This window comes from Neofelis nebulosa, chromosome 10, assembly GCF_028018385.1.
Source record: "Neofelis nebulosa isolate mNeoNeb1 chromosome 10, mNeoNeb1.pri, whole genome shotgun sequence".
Classification (NCBI taxonomy): domain Eukaryota; kingdom Metazoa; phylum Chordata; class Mammalia; order Carnivora; family Felidae; genus Neofelis; species Neofelis nebulosa.
In genome coordinates this window covers 105,999,674-106,026,447 of record NC_080791.1, presented here as the reverse complement: position 1 = coordinate 106,026,447, position 26,774 = coordinate 105,999,674, and the positions used below count along the sequence as shown (strand labels likewise).

At 51.2% G+C, this 26,774-nt stretch overlaps 1 long non-coding RNA gene across 1 annotated transcript in view; it reads right to left on the bottom strand.

Moving 5' to 3' along the window:
- Positions 1-595: 595 nt before the first annotated feature.
- The window catches only part of LOC131487996 (uncharacterized), a 170,127-nt gene continuing 143,948 nt past the window's right edge, over positions 596-26,774 (bottom strand). The window contains exon 3 of the long non-coding RNA XR_009250041.1: positions 596-2,176. This is a non-coding gene — a long non-coding RNA (uncharacterized LOC131487996). The remainder of the gene's footprint in view (positions 2,177-26,774) is intronic.

Here is a 26,774-nt window from a genome sequence, read left to right as displayed (position 1 = left end):
ATAAATTTAAAATAAAAAGAGAGTATTAGCTATGGTCATCTCTAGTCTCAGCTGTCCAGAGGGTTTCTCTACAGAGGAGAGCCCAAGCGGTTATCACAGTCACTGCCTGCCCCTCCCTCTGGCCGACAGGATCAGGACAGAGTCAAATCTTCTTGTACCTTCTCAGGTACGGTCTGTTATCTTAGCCCCTTACATCCAATCCCATCTTTGTTTCAGGCCGGGACAAGTATGGAACAGAGAGCCCCGAGGTTAGTGGAGGAAAGCTGAGGATAAGGATCGGGGGCCCCCAGAGAGCCCCGCCCTTATCACCCTCACCCTGTCTGCAACCATGCTGGAAGTTACTCCAGAAGCTGGAAGTGGGTTCTCGTGGTGTCCCCTCCGATTAGCACCAGGCAAACGGCAGATCTGAGAGGAGCCATGCTAAGGGCCCGGTGACCGCGAAGGATCTCAGCAAAGCCATGTCCCCTGGGAGCCACAGAGTGAAGGCCAGCAGGCTGTGCCTGGAGTGGATGATTCTCACTCACAACCTGGCCCAGTGATTGCCCGGGACTAAAGCCCTGGCACTGGGCCTCGCAGACAGAATCGGTCTTCACACTTTATTTAATAGATCTGTACTGAAAGTGCCCTATAAGCAAGACTCAAAAGTGATGCCGCTCAGCCCTGGCAGTGAGCCGGGACCACCTTGAGGAGTTTAGGTAACACCAATGCCCACACCCAGCGCCCACAGATTCCGGCTTCATTGGTCCGGGTGCGGCCTGAGTGCTGGGATTTTAAAAAGCTCTCTGCAGAAGTCCAATGTGCAAGCCAGCATTGCACACCTCTGCTCTGGGGTTCACGGAGGAAGCCGACGGCCTCCGTGAGGAAAGTGGGGGGCAGCGGCAGATGTATGTTACAAGTTGTTAAGGAAGGGGGCGCCTGAGTGGCTCAGTCGGTTAAGCGTCCCACTTCGGCTCAGGTCACGATCTCACGGTTCGTAGGTTCAAGCTGCATCGGGCTCTGTGCTGATGGCTCAGAGCCCGGAGCCTCCTTCCGATTCTGTGTCTCCCTCTCTCTCTGCCCCTTCCCCACTTACTCTCTCTCAAAAATAAATAAACATTTAAAAAAAAGAGTTGCTAAGGAAGCCAGGCGCCTCAAGGCGATGGTTTCACATGGGAGGATCGCAGACGTTCTTGCGGTCAGGAGCCATTATCCTGAGGCATTTTGGCCTAGGCGCACACAGCCACGCGAAGGCCCTGCCTTATCTGTTGGAAACGTGATTTCATAACATATACACTGGTTGCCCAAATGGCCACTTTTCTGCCAGTCATGGTGTCTGGGCTCTTCCCCTTTGGCTCGCCCTGGAAGTGCTGAGAGGGGTGTGGTCAAAACAGAACCCGTCCTGTCCTGCGGGTGTCTGCTGACTGCGGAGTGCTCCCGCTGACATCAGCTCTCTCGATGTAACAACCAACTTGTCAGATGTGTTTCCTCATGCCCTGAAGTCTGCTGTCCCTTCTGTGTGGATCCCTGTGTGTGTGGCAAGAGGCTGACTCACTTCCCTCAGCTTCGGCGGCAGGGTTACGGATCAACAAACCCTGGGGGCGGCTCCCCCACCAGAGTTCACGGAAAGGTGTGGAAGCCACCGGAGTTAACCGCAGGGACCTTGAGTTCTAACTCAGGGGAGGTGGGTTTTGTGTGGACAGCTATCGGACATTCCTGGGCGCTGAGATCGGGATAGAAGAGATGTGTAAATACAACACGTGGCTGACTCGAACTCAGACCTTTGAGGAGAGGACCGGAACGTTCCTCTGGGTTGTGTAGAAGACTTGACCGTTCTGCTGAGCAACTCTGACGCTAACCAGTTCATTCAAGGCATACCCATTGCCAGACACTGTTCTAGGCTCCTGAAAAATGACTGAGGCAGATCCAGCCTCTTTTTTCTTTCTTTTAAAGACTTCATTTATTTTATTTTATTGATTTGTTTAATGTTTATTTATTTTTGAGAGAGACAGAGACAGAGAGAGCATGAGTGGGGGAGGGGCAGAAAGAGAGGGAGACAGAGACTCAGAAGCAGGCTCCAGGCTCGGAGCTGTCAGCACAGAGCCCGACGCGGGGCTCGAACTCACGAACTTCGAGATCCTGACCTGAGCTGAAGTCGGACGCTCAACCGACTGAGCCTCCCAGGTGCCCCGTGGCTCATCTTTTTATTTACTTTATGGTGTCAGTTGATGAAAAGAAGTTCTCAGTTTTAATGTAGTTGGAGTTATCAGTCTTCCTTTGTGGTTAGCACTTTTTAGGTCTTAGTTTTTTCACTAAATGTTTTTTTAATGTTTATTTTTGAGAGAGAGAGAGAGAGAGAGAGAGGAAGGGGCAGAAGGAGAGGGAGACAGAGAATCAGAAACAGGCTCCAGGCTCTGAGCTGTCAGCACAGAGCCCGACGCGGGCTCATTTTTTAAAAAGCAGTTTTAGGTTTCCCACAAGATTGAGAAGAAGGTACAGAGACTTCCCACACATACCCTGCTCCCTCCTCATGCATAGTCTTCCCCATTATCAATATCACTCACCAGAATGGCACTTTTTTTTGTTTGTTTGTTTTTAAACCAAGGAACCTAAATTGATTGACACATGGTGATCACCCAACGTCCACAGTTTACCTTAGGGTTCACTCTAGGGGAGCGGGTTTGTACAAATATACCCGTCATTACGAAACCATGCAGAGCACCTTCATTGCCCTAATGATCCTCTGTGCCCTGGCAATTAATGCCCCCTCCTCAACCCCAGGCAACCACTGATCTTTTTACTGCCTCCACAGTTTCGCCTTTTCCGGAACGTCACATAACTGAAATCACACAGTACGTAACCTTTTCAGATTGGCTTCTTTCGCTAAGTAACGTGGACTTAGGTTTCCTCCATATCTTTTCTTGGCTTAATAGCACTATTAAGGGAACACTATTCCCTTGTCTGGATGCACCATAGTTTATTTATCCATTCACCTACATCTGGATTGCTTCCAAGTTTACGTGATTGTGAATCAGAGTGCGATGAACGTCATGTGCAGGTTTTTTTGTGAACATGCTTTCAGCTTCCTTGGGTAAAACGCCAAGGAGCAGATTGCTGGATCATATGGTAAGAGGAGGTTTCGCTGTGTAAGAAACTTCCAAACTGGCTTCCAAAGTGGTGCTGCCATTTTCCATTCCCACTGGCACTAAAGGAGAGTTTTTGTTGCTCCACATTGTCAGCAGCATTTGGCGTTGTCGGTGTTCTGGATTTTGACCATTTTAAGACGTGCGTAGTGGTATCTCACTGTTGTTTTATTTTTTTTTTAATTTTTTAAAATTCTTACTTATTTTTTATTTTTTATTTTTATTTTAATTTTTTTTTAACGTTTCTTTATTTTTGAGACAGAGAGAGACAGAGCATGAACGGGGGAGGGTCAGAGAGAGAGGGAGACACAGAATCCGAAACAGGCTCCAGGCTCTGAGCCGTCAGCACAGAGCCCGACGCGGGGCTTGAACTCACGGACCGTGAGATCGTGACCTGAGCCGAAGTGGGCCGCTTAACCGACTGAGCCACCCAGGCGCCCCTCTTATTTATTTTTTAGAGAGACAAAGTGTGAGTGGGGGAGGGACAGAGACAGAAGGTGACACAGAATCTGAACCAGGCTCCAAGTTTCCAGCTGTCGGCACAGAGCCTCATGCGGGCTTGAACTCAGGAGCCGTGAGATCATGACCTGAGCCAGAGTCAGGTGCTTAACAGACTGAGCCACCCAGACGCCCCTCTCACTGTTTTAATTTTCACTTCCCTGTGACATAATGTAGAGCCTCTTTTCATATGCTTATTTGTTCTCTTATGCCTTCTTTGGTGAGATGTCTTATAATGTCTGTGGCTCATTTTTAAAAATCAGGTTGTTTCCTTATGGTTGAGTTTTAAGAGTCCTTTGTATGTTTTAGATAACAGTCCTTATCTGATGGGTCTTTTGCAAATATTTTCTCTGAGTCAGTGGCTTGTCTTCTAATTCTTTTGATCCTGTGTTCTTCAGAGCAGAAGCTTTACATTTTATTTTGTTTTATGTACGTATGTGTTTTGAGGTTTTAAATTTTAATCGGGTCCTGTCTCCTCCTGGAGCTTACCAAAATGTGTGCTTGGGGAATAGCACCCGCTGCCTTTTCTTTGTCTTCTCTCCAGTTTTATTAAGATACAGTCGACATGGGGGTGGGGGTGGGAGGCTGGGTGGTTCAGTCGGTTAAGCGTCTGACTTCGGCTCAGGTCATGATCTCGCAGTTCGTGGGTTTGAGCCCCACGTCGGGCTCTGTGCTGATGGCTCAGAGCCTGGAGACTGATTCGGATTCTGTCTCCCTCTCTCTCTGCCCCTCCCCCACTCATGCTCTGTCTCTCTCAAAAATAAATATTTTAAAAGATTTTTTAAAAAGATGGGGCGCCTGGGTGGCGCAGTCGGTTAAGCGTCCGACTTCAGCCAGGTCACGATCTCGCGGTCCGTGAGTTCGAGCCCCGCGTCAGGCTCTGGGCTGATGGCTGGGAGCCTGGAGCCTGTTTCCGATTCTGTGTCTCCCTCTCTCTCTGCCCCTCCCCCGTTCATGCTCTGTCTCTCTCTGTCCCAAAAATAAATAAAAAACGTTGAAAAAAAAATTTTTTAAAAATAAAAAAAAAAAAGATACAGTCGACATACTGCACTGCACAAGCTTAAGGTATACAGTATAATAATTTGACCTACGTGTATTGTTGGACTATTCTTTTTGGTTAATCGATAATAACTAACACTTGGGGAGTGCTTACTGCATGCCAGTTGCTGTGCTAAACCCTTTTTTATTCAAAACAATTTTTTTAATGTTTATTTATTCTTGAGAGACAGGGCACGAGCAGGGGAGGGGCAGAGAGAGGGAGACAGAATCGAATCAGTCTCCAGGCTCTGAGCCATCAGCACAGAGCCCGACGTGGAGCTCAAACCCAGGAACCGTGAGATCATGACCTGAGCTGAAGTCAGATGCTTAACCAACTGAGCCCCTATCACCCCTTTAAAAAAAAGTTTTTTAAGGTTATTTATTTATTTTGATGAAGAGAGAGCGAGCGAGTGGGGGGCAGGGGCAGAGACAGAGGGAGAGAGAATCCCAAGCAGGCTCCCCACTGTCAGCTCAGAGCCCGACGCAGGACACAAACTCACAAACCGTGAAATCATGACCTGAGCTAAAACCAAGAGTCAGATGCTCGATCGACTGAGCCTCCCAGGTGCCCCCGCGCTAAACCCTTTTTTAAACAGCTACTGCCTTTTGTCTCAATTCCCATGCTCTTTTCCCCCAAAGACAACTGTCCTGACATGTTTCACATGTGTCCCTGTTTGTGTTGTGGGGATTTCGGTTTGTTTTTTTACGCACATATTTTAATTTCTATTGCTGTCAGCTGTGTTCATGTAAATGAGGATGCACGTTTGCTTCGGGCACAGTGTTAGTATGATCCATCTGTGCGGCTCCCTGTGCATCTACCCCACCCTCAGCACCCACTCCACCCCCACCCCCTGCACCTTCCCCCCCCCAGCCCCCACGGCTGTGTGATAATCCATAGAATGCTGTCCCCAGTTCTTACCTGTCCATTCCCCCACTGAAGGGCCCTCGACTGTGCCCAGTTCCCTGTCCCCACAAGAACCCTCTGCTATGATGAGCACCTCATGTATGTGTCCTTAGGCCCCTGCACCAGAAGGTTCAGGATACACACACACACACACACACACACACATACACACACACGCACTCCCAGGAGTGGATTATTGGTTACTGGTTATGTGGCACACACATAGTCCAGCTAAGTAGGGCGGGTTATTCTGCAGAGCAGCTATACCTCGGACACATCACCACCAGTCACACAGGGAGCTTATATAGTGCCACGTCCCTAACCCAGCTGGTGTCACTCAGCTTTTACGTTTTTGCCAAATAGGCAGAAAGTGACGTCTCGTTGGTTTAATCTGCAGTTACCTTGTATGCAATAAACTCCTCTCCACGTGTTTGTTGCGATCTCCAGTTTCCTATTCTGAAAATGACCCCTTATACTCTGCCCATTTTTCCATTCAGCTCTTCTGTCTCCTTGATGGGCAGGTCTTGTTTCTTCTAGATACTGTCTCCTTTTGGCTTTAGATATTCACTATCTGTTCCCAGTCTCTGCTCGTTATCTTTGACCCACTGTGTCCTTTGTTTTATAGAAATCCTTTATTTCGAGGGATCCCACTAATTTTGAGTCTTACAATGGTGCTTTTGAAGTTTTTAAGAAGAGTCCTTCCTCACCTGTAGTCTGTAAAGACATTACCTTACAGATAGTCTCTAGTCTTTCATAGTTTATGTTTCAGTTAGGCCTGTAACCCATCCGCACGCGAGCTTCGAAAACAGCGCTCATCGGGGATCCCGCTTCGTTTGTCTTTGTTTACTTACCCGCTGGATCTTCACCAGAGGTCTCTGAGGTACAGCAGGAAACCAAAGGCATAGAAGGCCGAACCACCAGCAAGTGGCAGAGATTTGGTTTCTTCAGATGTCAAAGAGCCGGACCGTGGGACAGATCTCCAGGGCCGGGAGCAATAAAGCCCAGGACCCGGCACCCAACTCAGCCAGGACGAGCATTAGTGATTACTTGGTGAATGGATGAGGCCTTTGGTTCTGTCTCTTAGACTTAGTGCAAATAAGAAATGCCAGTGGACCCAAGAAAGGCCCCACCCAGACCCCCCATGGAACCCCCTTTCCATCTCTCTGACCCCCCGCTATGTAAGCCAGGCACGCAGCCTGCCCAAAAGTAGCTTCTCCTCCCTCAGGCTATCTTCCTTCTACTTCCTGTCCCAGTGTTTTGTGCTTGTGAACGCCAACAAGTCCTAATTACTAACGTGGCACTGTTCCAAGCACTTAACACGTGTGCACCCATTCAATGTTCGCGACAACCCTGTGAGGCCGGTATCGTCGTGATACACAGGTCATAAAATCAAGGCCAACGTCCTCACTGATAGGAAGGAGCAAAGCAGGGGTGTGAACCCGGGCCGCCCCAGCATGGAGCCTGCATTGCAACTGCGGTGTCATACTGGCCCTTATGACGTGCCCTACACTCCCGTCCAGATCAGACAGAACTATCAGAAACTACCAAACGCTGGCAACGGAGCCGGGCTCTGACTTTTATTTGGAGTGCCATCGGAGGCACGCTGCCCCCATCTGACGTCCCAGGGCCCTGAATGGCCTGGACGAGGACTTGCGGTCACCTTGGCGGCCGTGATGCCGCACCCCCCACCCCGGCCCCGCTGGAGTACAAGACCCCGAAGAGCTCGCTCCACGAGGAAAGCCCATCTGATTCACGAAAGCTCGCTGTAGGTCAACGCTTGTCACGGAGTAAACACTCAGTTGACTGTAGAGCCCAGTTTCCCAGATCAGCCAGACAGCAGGGCACTTGTCCCCGTGTTTGGCAGATGCTCTTAGCCCCCTTTGTATTACCGAATCCTGGGGACCACAGTGTGACTGCTCTGGGGCCTTTGTTCTTCTCTCCCATGACCTATTGTTCTCAGGGACTTGGCTTTCTGCATTATCATCTTGTTTTTGCCCCGTCTTGGTTACTGTACGTTATTCTCCCATCCAAGTACTAACCAGGCCCGACCCTGCTTAGCTTCCGAGATCAGACGAGATCGGGCGCGTTCAAGGTGGTATGGCCGTAGACATGAGACATAGACATAGACATGTCCATGAAGACCCTCAGAACATGTCTTCCCACCATCCTTCTCACTGGCCTCCAGCTTTTATCTCCTCTCCCCCTCTTCCTCTCTTGTGTTCGAATGGCACGGTGTCCACCAGTCCTCTCCTCGCCCTTGTTTTCTCTCTAACATTTCATCTTAACCCTATTGGAGCGGGTTCTGCGCAATGTCCCTCCCGGTCCCCACTGGCTGCCAAGTCCCCCGTCCTCAATACAGGCTCAGCCACTGTGGGACAGTCCCCCTCCTCTACCTTCTTCCTGGGTCCGGAGGACCCCCTCTGGCTGTACGACAGTGGCTTTAAATTGTCCTTTGGTCCTATTTGAATATGAACGACAAAATACTCTGGCCGCTTCCTGTGGAAGTTCTGATTGATTTCCCTTCTCCCGGGAAAGTGGCCCTAAATCCTTGTTGGTGTGTTTTTCATTATTCCTGCAAATAATCTCCTTTACTCAATGCTTCCTGTTAACCCTTACCACTTCAACACATACTCTGACCTTCATACCCTCCACCATGCCTTTGAGCCCATTTAATTATAAGACTATCCCTCCCTCTCAGATATTTCCTCCGTATCCTGTTTGTTCAGGCCACCTGCCCCATCAGATTCTCTGGACTACCTGAGTTCCCGCTCGGTGCCGCCCGGACAGACTCCCCACGGAAGGTTGAACAGGTACTAAGGAGGCCCTGATAAGCCACTCAAGGGGCACTTGGGGTTAACATCGGTTTGATTTAATGAGCATAGATTATCTCGCCCACACAAAACTTGACTTGGGCTAACGCCAGCCCCTCCTGACAGCCCACTCCTAACTGGGAATACCTTTTTCTGCCGGCACCCTCATACCTTTGGCTCATCCTGTGGCCTTGTCTTCAAATCTCTGACTACCACCTCCTATGGCTGAGAATGCCCACGCCTTTCTCAGCACAAGTTCTGAGGGTCTTCAGGACCCATCTGGAGTCCCACCTCCGCTGAAGAGCATTCTGTACTCTCTCCTCTCTGAATCCCCGTAGTTGGCCTGAGACAACGCCGGGGCACTCACATCCTTACCAATACTACCGGGCGTTGCTAGTGAATTTTTAATTTTGCTGTGGTTTTGGTTCTCTAGTAAGACTCTTTGCTCCCTCAAGACAAAGGATCGCATTTTCAGAGTTTAGAGTCTAGGTGGGCAGATGGGAAAGGAGTTTGGAGCCCTAACAAACAAGTGAATCGCTAAGTGTGGAATCTCCGAGCCCTCCCTCCCGCTAGTCACATGCGCCTTGTTCTGCGACTTTCCAGGTATGTGCCACAGTTACCCCTGCTGGTTCGTAAGCTCCTGAGGTGAGTGGGGCAGGGCACCATCCCTGCCCCCAACCCCCACCAGAACTCAGCACCATTGCAGACTGGGTGCTCACAAAGAATTGTTGAGTTGGCTTGGAGGTCAGAAGCCACCTGCCCAGTGACCTCTAGGGCAGCAGAAAAACAAGCAAGTCGAGGGGATGGGACAAGGGATTAGAAGCGCTTGGGTACCCACCTGTTGGAAAATCAGTCTTTTCATCTGCAAGACTCAGAAGAGAAGACCTAGGCAGTTAAATCTTGGACAAGGGGCATCTTGTATCTTGGTACCCAGACCCCAGAAGAAACTGGGTATTTGAGGCCAGGATAGAGTATTGATGGTTGGCCAAGCAGGTCAGGGCTCTTGGTTCCATGAGCCTTTTGCATCCTTGCTCTCCTGCTGAAGTTAGAGCTGACCAGACTCTATCGAAAGTACAGGGCTGGGGACTCAGGACTCAGGAATCCTGGCTGAGCCATCCTGGGTAGGAGGGGTGCCCTCCCTGGGCCTCTTGTCCTCACTTTGAGAAATTGTATCACCATCGACCGGTGTAGTTATAGACCACGCTATATGCATGCATGTTCTATAGTGGTTGTGACAAATGGCCACAAATTTAGTGGCTTGAAACAACACAGGTTCATTATCTTACAGAGGTCAAGTCTAAAATGAGTCCTTCAGGGGGCGCCTGGGTGGCTCAGTCGGCTAAGCGTCCGACGTCGGCTCAGGTCACGATCTCACGGTCCCTGAGTTGGAGCCCCGCGTCGGGCTCTGTGCTGACCGCTCGGAGCCTGGAGCCTGCTTCGGATTCTGTGTCTCCCTCTCTCTCTGACCCTCCCCCGTTCACGCTCTGTCTCTCTCTGTCTCAAAAATAAATAAACGTTAAAAAAAATAAAAATAAAAAAATAAAATAAAATAAAATAAAATGAGTCCTTCAGGAGCTGGAAAGGTGTGGCCAGGGTCATGTTCCTTCTGGAGACTCTCAGGGAGAATCAACTCCTTGGCTCTTCTAGTTCATAGGGGCTCCCCACGTTCCTCCACCCATAACCACATCATTCCGATTTACGCTTCTGTTTTCACATCTCCAGACTCTTCTGCAACTGCCCCTCTCTTGTAATGATCTTTATGACTACCTCAGACCCACCCAATATAATCCTGTCTCAAAATCCCCAACTTAATCATATCTGCAAGATCCCTTTTGCCTTGACATGTTCACAGGGCCTGTGGGGGGTGCATTATTCACCCTACCACAGTGCCCCGCAGAAGGACAAACATGGCAAATAATTTTCATTACGAAATATTTTAAGCTTACAGGAAAAGGTACAGACGATAACGTAACAGAGATCTGTGTACCTACCGCCAACCTCAACACTGGACCATGTGTGGCTCTTGTTTTCTCAGTAAGAAAATATTTTTTAAAAAGGTAGCAGATTCAGTAGAAGCCCCAGTGTAACTCTCCCCAAACGTCTCCTCCGTTCGAGAGAATTCAAGCATTTTCTTAAATTTGGCATCTGCATTCATGGCTCTCTATTTTTAGTGTCTTTTTGCTGAGCTCAAATCACTGAAATCGAATGAGTTGCGTGCTCTTTGGATGTGGCACCATGGGAGTCAGCTGCAGGAAGCTTCCTTGGCCCCACCCTCCCAACGCAGGCCACTATCCCACTCAAAGAGTACCCGGTGGGGTGGGCGGGGGATGGCTGGGGGCTTGAGATCGGAGGTGTAACAAACAAGGAAGCCAGCCTGAAGCAGAGGGTAAGGTCAATAAGCCTGAGTGAGAATTGTGGTCATGTCACTTCCTGGCTGGCGTGACCCCTTGGAGGTTACTCAGCGTCTTTGCTCCCGTTTCCTCATCTGTAAAACCAACAGAATACTTGTCAGACTTGTTCAGAGAACTGAATGGGATAAGGTATGAAAACATCACGTAGAACACAAACAGCGTTCCCATGGCCAGAATCATATTTTTGTTTGTTACTGTTGTAATTGAAGGCGTTCCCCAGGGCAGAGGTAAGACAGTCCTCCCCGAGCACAGGGAGAAGATTTGTAGCTCCAGGGGACTGTGGGCAGATCCTTTCTTGGCTGGCTGTACAGAAGGTTCCAGGAAAGCCCGAGGCACGGTGGGTGGTGGGAACTTCCCAGTAGCTCTGCCTCCCGGGGAGCCAGGGAGAAAAACTGAACTTTCCAGAGGCCAGACTGCCAGCTTTCTGGGATCCGCTGCCCTCCCCCCACCCATCCCCCACGCACACACCATGGTGTAGCCTGGAGCCCACCCACCTCTCTGCCCCAGCAGCAGGAAGCAAGCTGGAGGGGGCTGACAGCAGGTGGATGGGCTTAGGAACCTGGATCCTTTCCCTATTCCGCATTGCTCAAGGTGAGATTTCCTCTGATTCATCTTTGTCTTCCTCCTGCCCCCTCCCTGCCGCCCCCCCATACCTGGTGCTCGGGAAGCTACATGACTTTGAGCTGCTGTCGGCCCTCCGGGATCTCAGGTTCCCATTTCCAGGGACCTGTTACAATGGAGGCTCCCAGCACGGCACTGCTGACTGCCAGTTGAGGGAGGGCCCCTGGCTGCCCAGAATTGCTCATGTTTCTGAGAAGAAGCTCAGAGACCAGGGGCCCGGGGAAAGCCTGTTCCCCATGAACACAGAGTGTCCTATTCATGGATGAAGGCTCAGAGCACTTGCCCTCAGGAAGTTGGGCAAGATACAGCGACACACAGACAGTGGCAGAGCTGGGGTTGCAGCCCAGTCTGTTTATCTGACTCAGTATCTGTGGCTGGGGCCATCTCCTACCCCTGCCCCTGTCCCTGCCCACCATCAGTATCAGGGCGAGCTCCCTGGTTCAGGGGGGACATCTTTGATGCCTCATGTGACCAAGACCCAGGGCTGAAGCTGGAGAAGCTCCTTAGGCTCTGTAGTGGGGAGAGCACACATAAACTGTACCCCAAGACCTCACTGTCAGAACCCCTGTACCCCCCAAACCCCAGCTCAAGCCCCAGGTAAAGGGACCTTCCTTCTCCTTCCACCTGAATCTCTGGCTGCAGATCAAAATCTGGCTTATGTGGAAGACCGGAAAATAAATTTTCCCTCTATAGGGAAAAATGAGACCTTTTGTCCCTAAAGTGGACACGACTGATGCCATAGCTAGTAATAATAATAGTAATAATAATAATAATAGTAGTAATAATAATAATATAATAATAGTAATAATAGTAAATAATAATAATAATAGTAAGAAAAACAACAATAATAATAAAAGAAACCCTGACCAACAACATCTTAAAGAAATGGTTGTTTATTTTTCTCATATAAAATGACAGGGCTCTGGGCTGTGGTCTTTCTCATTCTCTTAGCTTTCCCCTCATGGTGTCAAGATGGTTGCAGCAGCCCCATACATCACATTTTTACACCATGTTCAGGAGCAGGAAACAGGGGGTGACACCAGGCAGAGTTTCTTCCTTATCAGCAAGCGAAGACTATTTTCAAGAATCCAACCCTTTCTTCACCTCATTGGCCAGAGGGGTTATAAAGTCTTCCACGGCAAAGCCAGAAAGGGTGTATCTGGCCTTCCCAAGCTTCGCAGTGAGAGGAAGACAGGAAGAAAGGTTTGGGGGATGACTTTGAGTCAATTGACCCCAAGTACCTGCCACAACTGACCAGCCCAAGGACGCCTGATTTTGGACAACTAGACTCAGGTGCAAAATGTATACGATTTTCTGATGGAGGGACCAGAGACTGACCTGCAAAGCTGAGGATAATTCTTCTGGTTTGGACTGGAAAAGAGAGTTTTAAAACTTGTGCCTGAGGGGCGCCTGGGTGGCTCAGTGGGTTGAGCTTCCAACTTCGGCTCAGGTCATGATCTCACGGTCCGTGAGTTCGAGCCCCGCGTTGGGCTCTGTGCTGACCGCTCAGAGCCTGGAGCCTGTTTCAGATTCTGTGTCTCCCTCTCTCTGACCCTCCCCCGTTCATGCTCTGTCTCTGTCTCAAAAATGAATAAAACGTTAAAAAAAAATTAAAAAAAAAACAAAAAACAAAAAAACTTGTGCCTGAGCGTGACAGACAACTCCCTGGATGAGACTTCACTTTCGGGTGGTGTTCCAAATGTTTATCGAGGTGTAAACAAACACCCCAGGGGCACCTGGGTGGCTCAGTCTGGTGAGTGTCCGGCTTCAGCTCCGGTCACGATCTCACGGTGCGTGAGTTCGAGCCCCACATCGGGCTCTCTGCTGTCAGCGCAGAGCCTGCTTCGGATCCTCTCTCTCTCTCTCTCTCTCTCTCTCTCTGCCCCTCCCCCACCTCTCTCAAAAATAAACAAGCATTTGAAGAAAAAAAATCCCAAGACGTAATGGCTTAAACAGGATAATTTATTATTATCTCTCATGGTCTAGGAGTCAGCTGGGCTCAGTGGGGCAATTCTCACTTGGGGTCTCATGAGGTCGCAGTGGGGGCTGGAGCCCATCTGAAGGTTTCTCTGCTTCAGTGTGTGGCTCCTGGGCTGGGACAGCTGGGGACCCCAAGCATTGCTCTTTCCACGTGTTCTCTCCACTTGACTAGCCTGGGTGTCCTCACAACATGGCGGTCTTGGGATTGTCAAACTTCTTTCAGGGCAGCTGGCTCCACCCTAAACAAATGTCCAAAGGCAGTTTCCACGAGAGCCTTGCAGGACTTCTTAAGGCCTTGCCCTGGAAGACCTAGAACATTCCTTCCACCTCCAATGGAAGGAAGACCCACCGGAACCTGAGGTGGGGGAGGGGCCGTTGAACTCCACGTCCTGACATGAGGGAGGGAAGGACTTGATGGCGGCCGCGGTGATCTGAGGTCATAGGTGACCTCAGTGTGGCTAACCTTCAGTGAGGAAGGAACAGTGAGGCCTTCATCCGAGGCACAGAGAGGCCCGGAGGGAAGGAAATATGCAAGGAGTGACGTCAGAAGAGGGACCCACAGAGTCTGGAGGGAAGTCTTGGTAATGAAATGCTGACCTAGCCCCAAAGCGGCCCCCTGAACAACCAGTTCTGAGAGGCTCTGATCTTGTGAAACCGTCCACAAGGGAGGTGTGGCCAAATCTCCCACGAGACTCCTGGGGGACAAGGAATGGCCTGCGTGGGAGCCTAAAAACAGAGGCAGAGAAGGGCCTTTGATGGCTGGGGTGGCGACGCTACTGCGCCGTCCGGAGTTGAGTGCCTAGGAACCCCGTGTGACACCATAAACACCTGTCTCGTTGGCGTTCTGGCCTTCTTCTCACCATCCTTTAAATCGGGAGGTGGCAAACTACAGCCCGTGGGCCAGACCCAGCCCTGGGCGTGTTTTTAATCCAACCAGGACTAAGAATGGTTCTAAAGGATTTCAAGACAAGGACAGTGGCCGGGGGGGGGATATGTAGCAGGCATACAAGTGGCCCTCGAAGTCTAAATATTTGTTATTTGGCCCTTCACGGAGAAAGGTTGAGGGCCTCTGCTTTAAACAAAAGAGCGTGACTTCCGCCGGTGTCCAGAGAGCTGATTTTAAGGGTCACTAAGTTAACTTCCTTTTTGACTCTCTCTCAATCCTCGCTTCTTCTGGGACCAGGGCTCAACTGGGGGCAGCTCCGTCTTGAACACAGGACGAACATTTGCAGATGTCCTCTACCTAGCTAGAATTGTGTGGTATTGTTTCGTTTCCGTTGTGTTTATATCGTCAATGCCCTTCATGGCTCTCACGTTGATTTTTTTTCACCCATTATGTACAAATTTCCTTTTGAAATAAACTCATTACATTAAAAAGTAGGAGAACTTCAAGAACTCTCTGTTTACTAGAAAACAAGAGGGGGCGTGTACTGATGTGGCAAATAAATAGTGAGGGCGGTGTGTGAGTGACTGCGTTTAGGTGTGCGGGCGCTGGGCTTCTGCCTTGGTCCTTCTCTGAGTCTCCTAGTTCTTCCCGGTTAGATGTGTCCATCTCCCAGGCTCTTCAGCCCCATTCATATGCCGGCGACCCCCACGCCTGCACTGCTACGTCAGCCTTCTCTGAGTTCCAGAATGTCGAAATCAACCACCAACGGGACGTCTCCACTTCAATGATCCAGGAGGACCTAAAACAGAATGTTTCCACAAGCAAGCTTCTGCTCTCAACCCCACCTCTTCCAAATGAGGCACAGTGATTAGATCTCAGGCTCTTGAGTCAGGCAGAACAGGGGTCCACGTCCCTGCTCTGCCACTGACTAGTACCTGACCTTGAACAAGGTGCATCATCATCTGAGTGCCAAATGGACTTATTGAGAGGAATAAATGAGATAATGGAGGCATCGCACTCAGCCCAGAGTTGGGTACATAGAAAGCTAATGTCAGCCATTACTATCATCGTTAACGTTTTTTTAAGTTTTATCTATTTATTTTCAGAGAGAGAGAGAGAGGGAGCTCGAGGGGCAGCGCGTGTGGGTGGAAGGGCAGAGAGAGAGGGAAAGAGAAGAGAATCCTAAGCCAGCTCTGTGTGCTGTCTGCCCAGAGCCTGACACGGGGCTAGAACTCAGGAACCACGAGATCGTGACCCGAGCTGAAATCAAGAGCCGGCTGCTTAACCGACTAAGCCACCCCGGTGCCCCAGTCATCATTAACTTTTAAAGTTCTTATTTGAAAAATTGTCACTACAATACAATTGACCTCTTCGGGGGTGTACAATTCTTTGAATTTTATTTATTTTTTACTTTTTTAATGTTTATTTATTTTGAGAGAGAGCGAGAGCAGAGCCACCCAGGTGCCCCTCAATTCTTTGAATTTTAGCACATCCACAGATCCGTGTAACTGTCCCCAAAACAGAGTACACAACAATCCTGCCAAAACTCCCTCCTGCTGGGCCTTTCCATTCCCCACTTGTGACCTCTGGCAACCACTCACCTGTTCTCCCTCCGTATAGTTTTGCCCCCGAGAACGTCATAGAAATAGAACCTGGCCGTATCTAACCTTTGGAGACTGGCTGCTTTCACTCCACCTGAGGCCTTTGTGATTCATCTGAGATGCTGTCTATCAATAGTTCCTTCCTTTTATCGTGCAGGGGTAGACACACGCTGAGAATTGCTTCCTTTCTTTTCACCACGCCAGATGGACACAAACAGACTCCACAAGGTCTTGGCCTAGAAATCCCTTCCCCTGGGGAAGCTGGTGGCCCCCATACTTTACCTCAGCTGCCCTTCCTCTCAGTCCCCCACAAGCCTTCCAAAAAGAAGAGGCTCCGAGGGGCACCTGGTGGCTCAGTCGGTTAAACATCTGACTTCGGCTCAGGTCATGATCTCACGGTTTGTGGGCTCGAGCCCTGCGTCGGGCTCTGGGCAGACATCTTGGAGCCTGGAGCCTGCTTCGGATTCTGGGTCTCCCTCTCTGTCTGCTCCTCCCCCGCTCATGCTCTGTCTCTCTCTCAAAAGTAAAGAAACATTGGAAAGAAGATTTTTTTAAAAATTAAAAAAAAAAAAAAAAAAAAAAGAAAGAAGAGGCTCCAAGTCTAACCGTACGGTTTGAGGGAGAGAAAAACCCTTGGTCCCCTCCGTGGTGGTAAATGGAAGACACCAAGGGGCTGACAGCTGGTATCTGGGGGACAGCACTGATCCCGGATCCCTGCGTGGCCCATGACTTGCCATTTGCAGTCATCTGGCCAGGCAACGTCAGGGCAACCTGTTTTCCTGACACACACACACCCCCTCCAACGTACTAGTCACAGGACGGAAAAGGCTGGAGCCCGTGAGTAGGAAGAAGAATTTCAGAGGGCGAGGGAGAGGTTGAGCAGGAGAGACGGACTGCTTGTGGCCTGAATAACATCTTTCTTTGCACTGTTTTCCTCCTCCAGATTGATTTGGGGGCCCGGCCCAGCTGCCGCCTTGGCTCCTGCTCAGAATTCTGGTCTATGCGCACGTCCTTTCTCAGCACTGTTAGAGACCAGAAGTGACCCTGGCCTCCGAGTTGTCCTAGGAACATCTTTTATGCCTTTTGTGTGTCCTTCTGTCCACTCCTGGGTATCCCAGGGCTGGGTCTTAGGGCAAACGCACATTAAGGAGAGACAGGGAGTGAGGGAAGGAGGGGGAGAAGGAGAGAGTTTGAACCTCCTTGCTTCGTAAGAGCAAAGTCTGGCGGCCAGGCCTCAGAGTCTTTCTGATCCCCCTCGGACCCCGAGGGGACCCTTGGTGGCAGTGGCATTAATAAGTGGCTTAGTTCTGCTGTCCACTGTGGGGCTAGTGAACTTCGGTTCAGGGAGAACAGGCTTGCTCTGGGTCACAGGGCAAAGCGAGCCATGGGGTTGGGCTCTGGCCAGCTGGCCTGGGTGGTCCGGCTGCTGCTGTCGTTTTCACTTCCTCTGGAAGTCCCACGCACCTGACCTCAGAGGCTGCTGCCATATGTGTGTGTGTGTTTCCCCAGGGGATTGTGGTTCATGGCTCTTCTGAGCAGTAGGTCAGCCTGGGTAAGACGACAGAGTTAGAGCTTTCCGACCGGTAATGGAAACAAGGCCAACACCCAGAAACACGAAAGCATTGACATCAGACAAGTGAGTTAGAAAACATGTCCCGTCCCCTAGACGTGGCAACGGGGAAATTTGAGTGGCATCACGGGTTCTAATCCTGGCTGTGAGTGTGGTCTGCTGCTGGCCCACAGAGCAATTCTCCAGCAATCCGGAGAATTGCCTTGGTGGACAGGAGCCATCTGGTCATGACACCCTGTTGCGGGCGATTTGCCGCAAAGACTGTATGACACAGGGCTACAAAATCCCATCCCCTTGTGTCGAGATGGAACAGCCCTGTGGTGCCACTGACTCCAGAACTCCCAGAGGATCTGGCTGTGGTCAGACCTCAGCTGAAAACAGCCTTGCCTGGCCTCTCCATCTGCCCCTTCCTGCTTCCCCTCTTTTTTCTTTCTTTCTTTTTTTTAGAGAGAGACAGAGAGACAGAATGTGAGTAGGAGAGGGGCAGAGAGAGAGGGAGACACAGAATCCGAAGTAGGCTCCAGGCTCTGAGCTGTCAGCCCAGAGCCCGACGTGGGGCTTGAACCCACGAATCTCGAGATCGTGACCTGAGCCAAAATCGGATGCTTAACCGACGGAGCCACCCAGGCGCCCCCTGCTTCCCCTCTCTGACCGGCTGTCATCCCGAGAGCTCTCCCTTCCCGTGCCCTGTGCACAAAAACCTCTGTCTCAGATTCCGCGTTTAAGGAACTCAACCAAACTAGCAAGTGGGACCAGCATGAGGCAAAGTTAAGGGGACCTCGTTTGCCAGAAGAGCTTGGAGCTTGTGGACAGACCAACTGGAAGGAAACCTGATTCCTTCAACCTGTTCCCAGCTGGGTAACTGACATTTAAAGTACAGCAGGTTAGGGGCACCTGGGTGGCTCAGTCGGTTAAGCGTCCAACTTCGGCTTAGGTCATGATCTCCCGGTCTGAGTTCGAGCCCCGCGTCGGGCTCTGAGCTGACAGCTCAGAGCCTTGGAGCCTGCTTCGGATTCTGTGTCTCCCTCTCTCTCTGACCCTCCCCCATTCATGCTCTGTCTCCCTCTGTCTCAAAAAATAAATAAACATTTAAAAAAATAATAACTAAAAAAAAAAGTTCAGCAGGTCAAAGGGGCCCACCCCACTTTCCCCAGCATGGGGCTCCCGGGTTCCAGCGTCACACAGAGAAAAATTGCCCTCTGCCTGACCCCTGGTGAAGGCACTCAAAGGGACAGGGTCCGTGGGATGTCTCTTTCTTCACATGATCAGCCCCTCAAGAGGCACACGAGGAGGAAAGCTGAGGAAAGCTGATGGAAAGGAAAAGGTATCTCCTCCCTGCATCTCCGCTCTTCTCCAAACCACATTCTTCCTTTCTCCATCACCCCCAAGACCACCCACCACTTCTGCGGCTGCTGCCCAAACACCCACCAGGTGCCAGGCACCCCTCCAGGCACCGGGATACGGCAATGATCACCACGGAGCGGCCTGGCTCCCCGAGAGTTCGCATTCCTGTCGGTGGAGGCTGGAAAAGGGACGTAAGTCTATTAAACAGAAATAATACTGACTACTGTAAGGAAGAAACAGCAGTTATTTAGAGAGGGACTGAGTCCTAGGGGGATAGGCCACTTTGGATAGGGGTCAGAGAAGGCTGCTGGGAGCTGACCCTTGAGCAGAGCCATCAGCACCAAGAGGCCAGTCCAGCAAAGATTTGGGGCAAGGGCATCCAGGCAGAGGGAGCAGCGTGTCCTGAGGGACATCAAATATGTCCAGACTGGGAGATCCAGGGAGATCTCTGGGGAGCCTCTCGAGATTGTTTTCCCTTCCGTCTGGTTCCTTGCAGGGATCGTGATGAAAGCAAGAACTCGCCTATATCTGCCTGACCTTCATACACGGTCACGTCGAGGCTCATCGTGACAAGGGAGAGAGCTCTTTGCTGGGGTAGCCTCTCCTCTTCCGGACGGCGAGCTAGGTCCTTGAGAAGGACAGAGGACTGCCTCATGTTCTCTTTTCAGGGCCTCAGGGGCCACTGGTACAGACTGCTGGCTCCCACGTGCCAGGGGTAGGGGGTGACAAAGCTTCCTGACCGTGCGCAATTCTCCCTCTCACTTCCCTCTGGATGCAAATGCCTTGGAAACTGACCAACCAAGACGGTCCTTTTTGGCAAGGTGGGCCCCACATGCTGCTTCGAGCCCAGCGAGCAGGGGCCTTGCGCTCTTCTCCCAGGAGATGCGGAGCCAGGCAAGGTTACCGGGTTAACGTCCCATCAGGCTCCCTGACGAGGCCTTCTCTCCCAGGCATCCTCACCCAGTGGCTCAGCTCAGCCCCAAAGCTGGCTTCCTTCCTCCAGCCTCCGAGCCGTCTGGGCACCGGCGTGGCTCACGACGGTCTAGTTTACTTACTTGGTCGGGAAGATGTCCAAGGGCCTCAGAGCAGGGGGTACTCAGAGGACATGGGTGTGACTACCCAGGGGCTGAGGAACGGGCAGAGGTCACTTCACTCAAAGAAGGCACGGCTCAGTTCTGCGGCAGCCCAGCAGAGAAAGGGGGGTACCTCTCGTGGTGGGCGCCCCCACCCCACCCATGCTGAGCCTCCAGAAGAGCCGGTCCCGGATCTGGACGAGGCCTGCACGTGGGGCAGACTGGATTAGAGCCAGACAACCCAGGCAACTCCTCCCTCCGCACGCAGCTGAGGGGCAGGACACGCTCCCTTGGGATCCCCGGCTTCCCACGAAGCTAAGTCCTAAGAGAGCTGGGGTCCACACCTGCCACCGTTCTCCACCTAAACCGACACAGCCGACACCGAGAGGGACACCGTGACTTCTAGACTCCCTTTAACTCTTAAACAACGTCTGATTCTATGAGACTGGGGCGTCAGGGTCACCTCAGGGTAATAAGGGAGGTGCAGGGGTCAGAGCGGCTAAGCTGTGAGTGGCTGTTTGGTGGGGGGGGGGGCAGTGTTTGCAAAATCCGGGCCATATGAACAATAATAATATTGTGGGATACTTGACTGTAAGTCCCATTCCACAGGGTCGATCCTCTCAGTGACGCCGTCCGGCGAGCAGAGCTGGTATGACATCATTCAGGTGTCCCTCCAGAGAGGCGAGCAGGACGGGCCTCCACTTCCTGTCCCCGTCACCCTGCCCGCGACCTTCAGGGTCTCCCTTTTAGGTGCTGGAAGGAAGCTGAGAGCTGCAATCCTCCCAAAAGACCCTTCCAGACTCACTCACAGCACTCGCTGGAGGCAGACCCGCCCAAAATCGATCGGCAGATCGATTTGCAAATTGAATCGATTTCCCTCCCCAACTCATCGATATTTACTTAACTTCTACGTCATATAGCAAAATCAATTCAGCTTATTCCCCCCTGGAGCGCCCAATCTAGAAATGATCTCTCCCCCCTCTAAACTTCAAGCCTGTCTTGCAGAAAGACGGCTTATCACATCATTAAAGGCTGGTCCCAGCCATCCCTCTCCCCCATCTGCTCTGCCTCCCCAGCTTGTGTTTCTAGCAAGAGACCTCGCTTCCCCCAAGGCCGAAGTGTTTTGACCGTTGCTCAGACAACAAGGCCCAAGCCCCTTTTTCTGATGCTTTTAGCTCTTTGAACTTGTGCTCTCACCAACCCCAGAGCAGCGGGAAGTGTTCTTCCGGACAGCAGAATGCAAAAATCCAGAAATGGCCCCCGTTGCCTGTGGAGAGCTTGTGTGAGATAAAGGCAGGGTCAGGAATCTGGGGTGGGGGGAAAGAATGGGTCATTTCAGTTAGTGCTCAGGTAACTGGAGAGCCCTGGGGAACCAGGAACAATCGGAGGTGTTCCTGTCCTTTACCAGAATACCTTCCGAAGGGATTGGCCATTTAAGTGTAAAAGGACACCATCCAAGTACAAGGGGCCATCGGGAAATTCTTCTATAACTTGGGAGCGAGCAAAGCTTTCTTAATCCTGACTCAACACCCAGAAGCAATACAAGGGAAGATTAATACGTTGCAAGGAATTGAAGTTTTGCGTGGCAAAAAAAGTTAAATTAGATTGAAATAAATACGGAAGTAAAATGAAAAAGACAAATGATCAACTAGTAAAAAAAAAAAAAAAAAGATTCACAAGTTGCATCACAGAGAACGCGTTAATATTCTTAGCGTAGAAAGTGCCCCTCGTGTAAGTTAAAAGCCCAACCACCGGGGAGAAAAATGTACTAAAAATATAACCAGTTTTCGGAAGAGGCAAGGCAAGTGTTTCCAAACCACACGGAAAGATGGTCAACCTCACTTAGTGAAAGAAATGCAAATTGCCCCAAGGAACAATTTGTGGCTGATCGGGCTGGCCAAAATCCAAAAGTTTAACAAAATCCTCTTCTGTCCCGGCCTGAGAAAACAAATAGTCTCACACTTTGCCCATGTGAATGCGAAATGGGACTGACCCTACGGAAGGGAGTTTGCCAATGCCTAATAAAACTGCATGATCCGTTGATCCTGCAATCCCACTTCTAGGAATCTATCCTACGGATCCACTGCAAATAATACAAAAAGACGGAGGGATGTGGCTGTTGATTGCAGCTCTGTTTTTCATAACCAATAAACAAGAGTACATCCACACAGCAGAGTACTCCGTAGCCGTAAGAAGAATGAGGAAGTTTCCCCCAAAAGATTAAAAACAGAATTATCGTTTGAAAATATCACTGGCACCTGGGTGGCTCAGTCGGTTGAGCGTCCAACTTCGGCTCAGGTCATAACCTCACGGTTCGTGAGTTCGAGCCCCGTGTCGGGCTCTGCGCTGACAGCTCGGAGCCCGGAGCCTGCTTCGGATTCTGTGTCTCCCTCTCTCTCTCTGCCCCTCCCCCAGTCTCACTCTCTCTCTCTCTCTCTCTCAAAAATAAAATAAAACATTAAAAAAAAAAATTAGAAGTAGACACTCGGAGAGGCAGTCCTGGGTCAAGTGAGACCCAGTCAGACAATGCTTGTGAGATGGGGGTGGGGCGGTGTCTAACATTCCCCCGGAAGAAGAAGGAGGTCTGCCACCCTCAATGCTGTTGGAAGATAGCCTGGGGATGAAGCTCCATGGATAGGAGCAGACCTGAGAGGGAATGGCAGAGGCATGGGGCCCGAGCCTTGATGAAACCGTGCCTCAAGTCCACTCCCTGATTTCTCAGCCACATGAGCCAATAAATCTCCTTCATCGCTAAGCTAGTATGGGTTGGGTTTTGTTGCTGGAAATCAAAACCCTCCTGACCCAGGCAGACCTCCCTGCTCTCTCATCCATCCACCTCAGGCACAACCTCAGAAGCCATTGCCCTCCACGGTGTGGTTTTCCCCTGGAGGTCTCTCACGGGGTCTGGCCAAGAGGCAACCGCACCCATGCCCTCCGTCTTACGTCAACAGTGAAGAGAGTCAATCTGAAATCCAGGAACTTTTCGGAAACATCCCCCTTCCTAGATGTGGTGGAGAGTGACAGAAGGTCCTGGGAGCTGGGCTTTCGGCACTTTCGTTGTTCCTTCTCATGCCTTCGAGGCCCTCCTAGGGATAACCTGATAGACAGAACTCCCTGATTCCATTCACTTGTCTCATAAGCATTTACTAAACCCCTGTGTGGGCTGCCCCATCAGGGGTCCTGGGCAAACAGAGAGGGGTGAGGAGCCAAGGACGAGCTGGAGCGGAGGGCCGAGTGATCTGGGCAGGGGGCAGGGGGTGAGGAACGGCTAGGAGTGTGGGCCCTGAATTCAAACCGTGGGTGTTCTTGGGCAGGTTACTCTGTAGTCCCCTGCCTCAGTTTCCTCATCCGTCAAGTGGCATGTTTGATATATATTTAGTAGAGACTCAACAAGCATTAGCTTTTATCATTCATCAGTAATTTTTATTATGATCAGATTCTTTTTTAAGAAAAGGGACTGAGTAAACCCCACTCAGCTGGATAGCTTGGGCCTGAGGACCCCCTCCCTTGGAATGCAGGAGTTCAGGGCTGAAGGGGTGACTAGGCTGATGGGGCTTAAGGCAAACTCCAGAGACCAGTTCCAACTCGTGAGATTACTAAGAGGAAGAATGGAGGAGGGGCCCTCCCTTAGTCCCAGTTAAGTGCAGAGAACCATATCTCAAAGAGGGAAGGACCCTTCTGGGGCAAGGATTCGACCTTTCCACAACTCCATTCAGCCACCCAGAGTTTGCTCAGAGGCGCTGTCATGGGCCAGGGCCAGGAGCGGAGAGGACAGAGAGCTTCCTGTGTCCACTGAGTCCTCAGTCTCCTCTTGGCAACAGAGGAATGATAGTGCTGTGGCACACAAGTGCCTACTGTCACTCGGGAAAGGCAGAAGGGACCCCCGTTAGAGGAGGAAGGAGATTAGCTCCCATCTTGGAAGCTTCCTGGCAGGGGCAGGGTTTGGACTGGAGTTTGGGAGAAGGGTAGGTCTGATATGTCAAAGGGGACAGCTTTGGGGAGGAGAGACTTAAGCACAGGGACGGGGGTGCAGCCCACACAGGACACAGTGCTAATGGACAGGCAGGAGGGACAACGGGAGGGGCTGAGACCTCATGCGGCCCCAGCCTGCTCTGCCACCTGTCAGGCAACTGTGTCCGGCACGCAGGGGCGGCTTCTGGAAGCAATTGCCCCGAAACGTGAGTATCGCTCAGAAGGACAAGGAAAAGCCAAGGGAAGGGTCAGGGACTTGGATGGCCCCTCAACAGATTTCCTCATTGGTTTGATTCCAACTCTTGGTTTCCTTCTGTCTGACTCCTGATTAGAAAGTTCGGGCATTTGGAATGTGCTCTGACCAGTTATGAGCCATGCTTTGTTAGCTGAGTGACTGAACGGAAGTATTAGATCAGGTAGCCTCAAAGGCACATTCCTGGCTTGAAAACTCTGCCCCATGAAGGAATCTGTTGCCATTCAGATGATGTTAAAGGCAAATTGAACAGGGGACAGCCGGGTGGCTCAGCTGAGCGTCCAACTTCGGGTCAGGTCATATCTCGAGGTTCGTGAGTTCAAGTCCCACATCGGGCTCACTGCTATCAGCACAGAGCCCATTTCAGATCCTCTGTCCCCCTCTCTCTGCTCCTCCCCTCTGTGCACGCTCTCAGAAATAACTAAAACAGTTTTTTAAAAAGGCACATGGATTGGAGAATTGATTGCAAATGACAAACATGTCTATTCCTGCATCTGGGGATACAGGCCATTTTAATCATCGCCCATAGCAATGGCTGGAGGGAGACAATGGTTCCCCAGAGGAGAATCCGGATCTAGTATAACCAGAAGGGGGTGGTGAATGTTGGGGAAGTAGGTGTGAATCTTGGGGAAAAAAATCACCAACTCCAGAAAAAAGCAGGGCATCCGGGTTCCTCCCACTGCCACCACATGCACACCCACAATGTTGAAAGAACAGCAGAACAGGTAAGCGAGTAGGAAAAAAAAAAAAAAAAAACAAACAAACCCTAGATACTTAATTCTGACTAATTGTTCCGGAGAATTAAAAAAGGCAGGGACGTTTTTGAAAGGGGGTTCCGTGCAGCCAGAACTAAAGAGGCAGGAAAGGAAAGGACAGGCAGTCTCCCCTCCCTTGGGAAAGCTGTCCTGGGTCTGACTTAGGCAGACAGGCTTCTTCTAAGCGTCTGTCCTAGACCACAAGCTTTGTTAGAAAGTCCTCTACCGAGAAAGCTGAGGGGGCACTCAGGGCCCTGCTGGGGAGGTGGGATTGCCCCAGTTGGGAAGGGGGTCATGTTAAGTGCCCTGATAAGTAGTCAGCTTCAGCTCCAGGTACCCAGAGGCTTTTTGGGAAGAGTTTACTTGATGCTCAGATCCTGTGTTTGGAATGAGGGGGTGTGGGCCCTTGGAGGAGGCGTTACCCACAAATCCCAACCCTGGGGCGTCTACCAGTGGCTAAGCAGAGGTCTCCGGGCCCATGGAGAGCACTGTGGGTCTGAGGAACCAGCCTTGGTCCCTATTAAAAGCATGTTCTAGAAATATCCTCAGGTCTCAAGAGCGGGTCTGGACCCAGCTGCCCTGCTCAGCGATGCCACTGAATAACCAAGGGTCCCCAGGCTTCCCGGTCATCTCCGAAGCCTGCCAGCCACAAGCATCAAGCTCAGGAGATAGAACTCAAGACCAAGCCCACAAACTGAGCCTTGCAGGATCCCCAGTAGCGTCTTCTGAAGAATCGCCAGCTCCCACCAAGCAGACTCCAGCTACTAATCAAATCAAACTGCTGATGTTGAAAATCACCCATTTGCTGCTGGTGCGATCATAGCGACTCCTTTAAAAGCGCCGACCGCCCACTTGGATGCCTCGGATTTTCAGAATTGCAGTCGAGGCCTCAGGGCCCCTGACCTGGAAAACTGCTGCACAGCTAGGCTCCGGGTCTCCGGCCGGCTGTGCTACCTCAAGTGAGGCAGTCACTGAACCTCTCTGACCTGCGGTCTCCCCCTCTGCTTACAGCCTGGCTACCTGCCCTACTTCCTCCTTAGAGGCCTCGTTGGTTCCAGCCACCAGAAGGTGTCAACTCAGTTTGTGTCAACTCTCTGGCATGTTATGTTTACAGGATGATAACGACTGCAAGAATGCTCTGGTCCCATCTCCAGGAAGCACATGGCCCGTTCTCTAGTAGAGAGAACCAAACCTTTGACATGTCTATCCAGGCCCCTTGTGGCCTCCCACGGATTCCTCCAGTTGAGGACACATTCTGTGGCCACAGACGCAGACAAAGGGGACCAGTCCTCAGAGCAGGGAGCCCGTGACCTTGGCCTCACTACCCCCAGCTGGTGGTCACAGCCCCCAATGCCTCGTAGTGTCCCCAGGTCTCTCCTGCAGAATAAGCCTCATACCCCCAGACAGACTCATCTGCATGCTGTGAGCGAGGTAGAAAGAGGGAGAAAGGGGTGGAAAGAGCCAACCTGTGAGACAAGGGCTGGGCGGGAGGCCTGTCCCTCAACAACAGGGGACGTGAGGAGGAGCTGAGATCTGAGATGAAATCCAGCACGAGGTTGTCCGAGAATGGACATTCTCCACTCTGCAGGGGGGAGGGAGGGAAGCCTCTCAGAGGACATGTGAGCTGGCTTCTGAAGACTGGGTGGTTTTTCAGGCAGGAAGTTCAGGGCAGAGGGACCGGCTGTGCCAAGTTCTCCAGGTATGAGGGCATCGCTGCTGGGCCGCGGGGAAGGGCTGGAGAGGAGGTCCCGGAGGGGAGTGTTGGGCAGCGGGCAGGGCCTCGGGACACACAGAAGAGTCACACTTTTGTTCTTCTTTTAAAGTAGGCTTCAAGCCCAGCGCAGAGCCCAACGTGGGGGCTTTAACTCATGACCCTGAGATCACGACCTGAGTTGAGATCAAGAGTCAGATGCCTAACCAACTGAGCCACCCAGGCCCC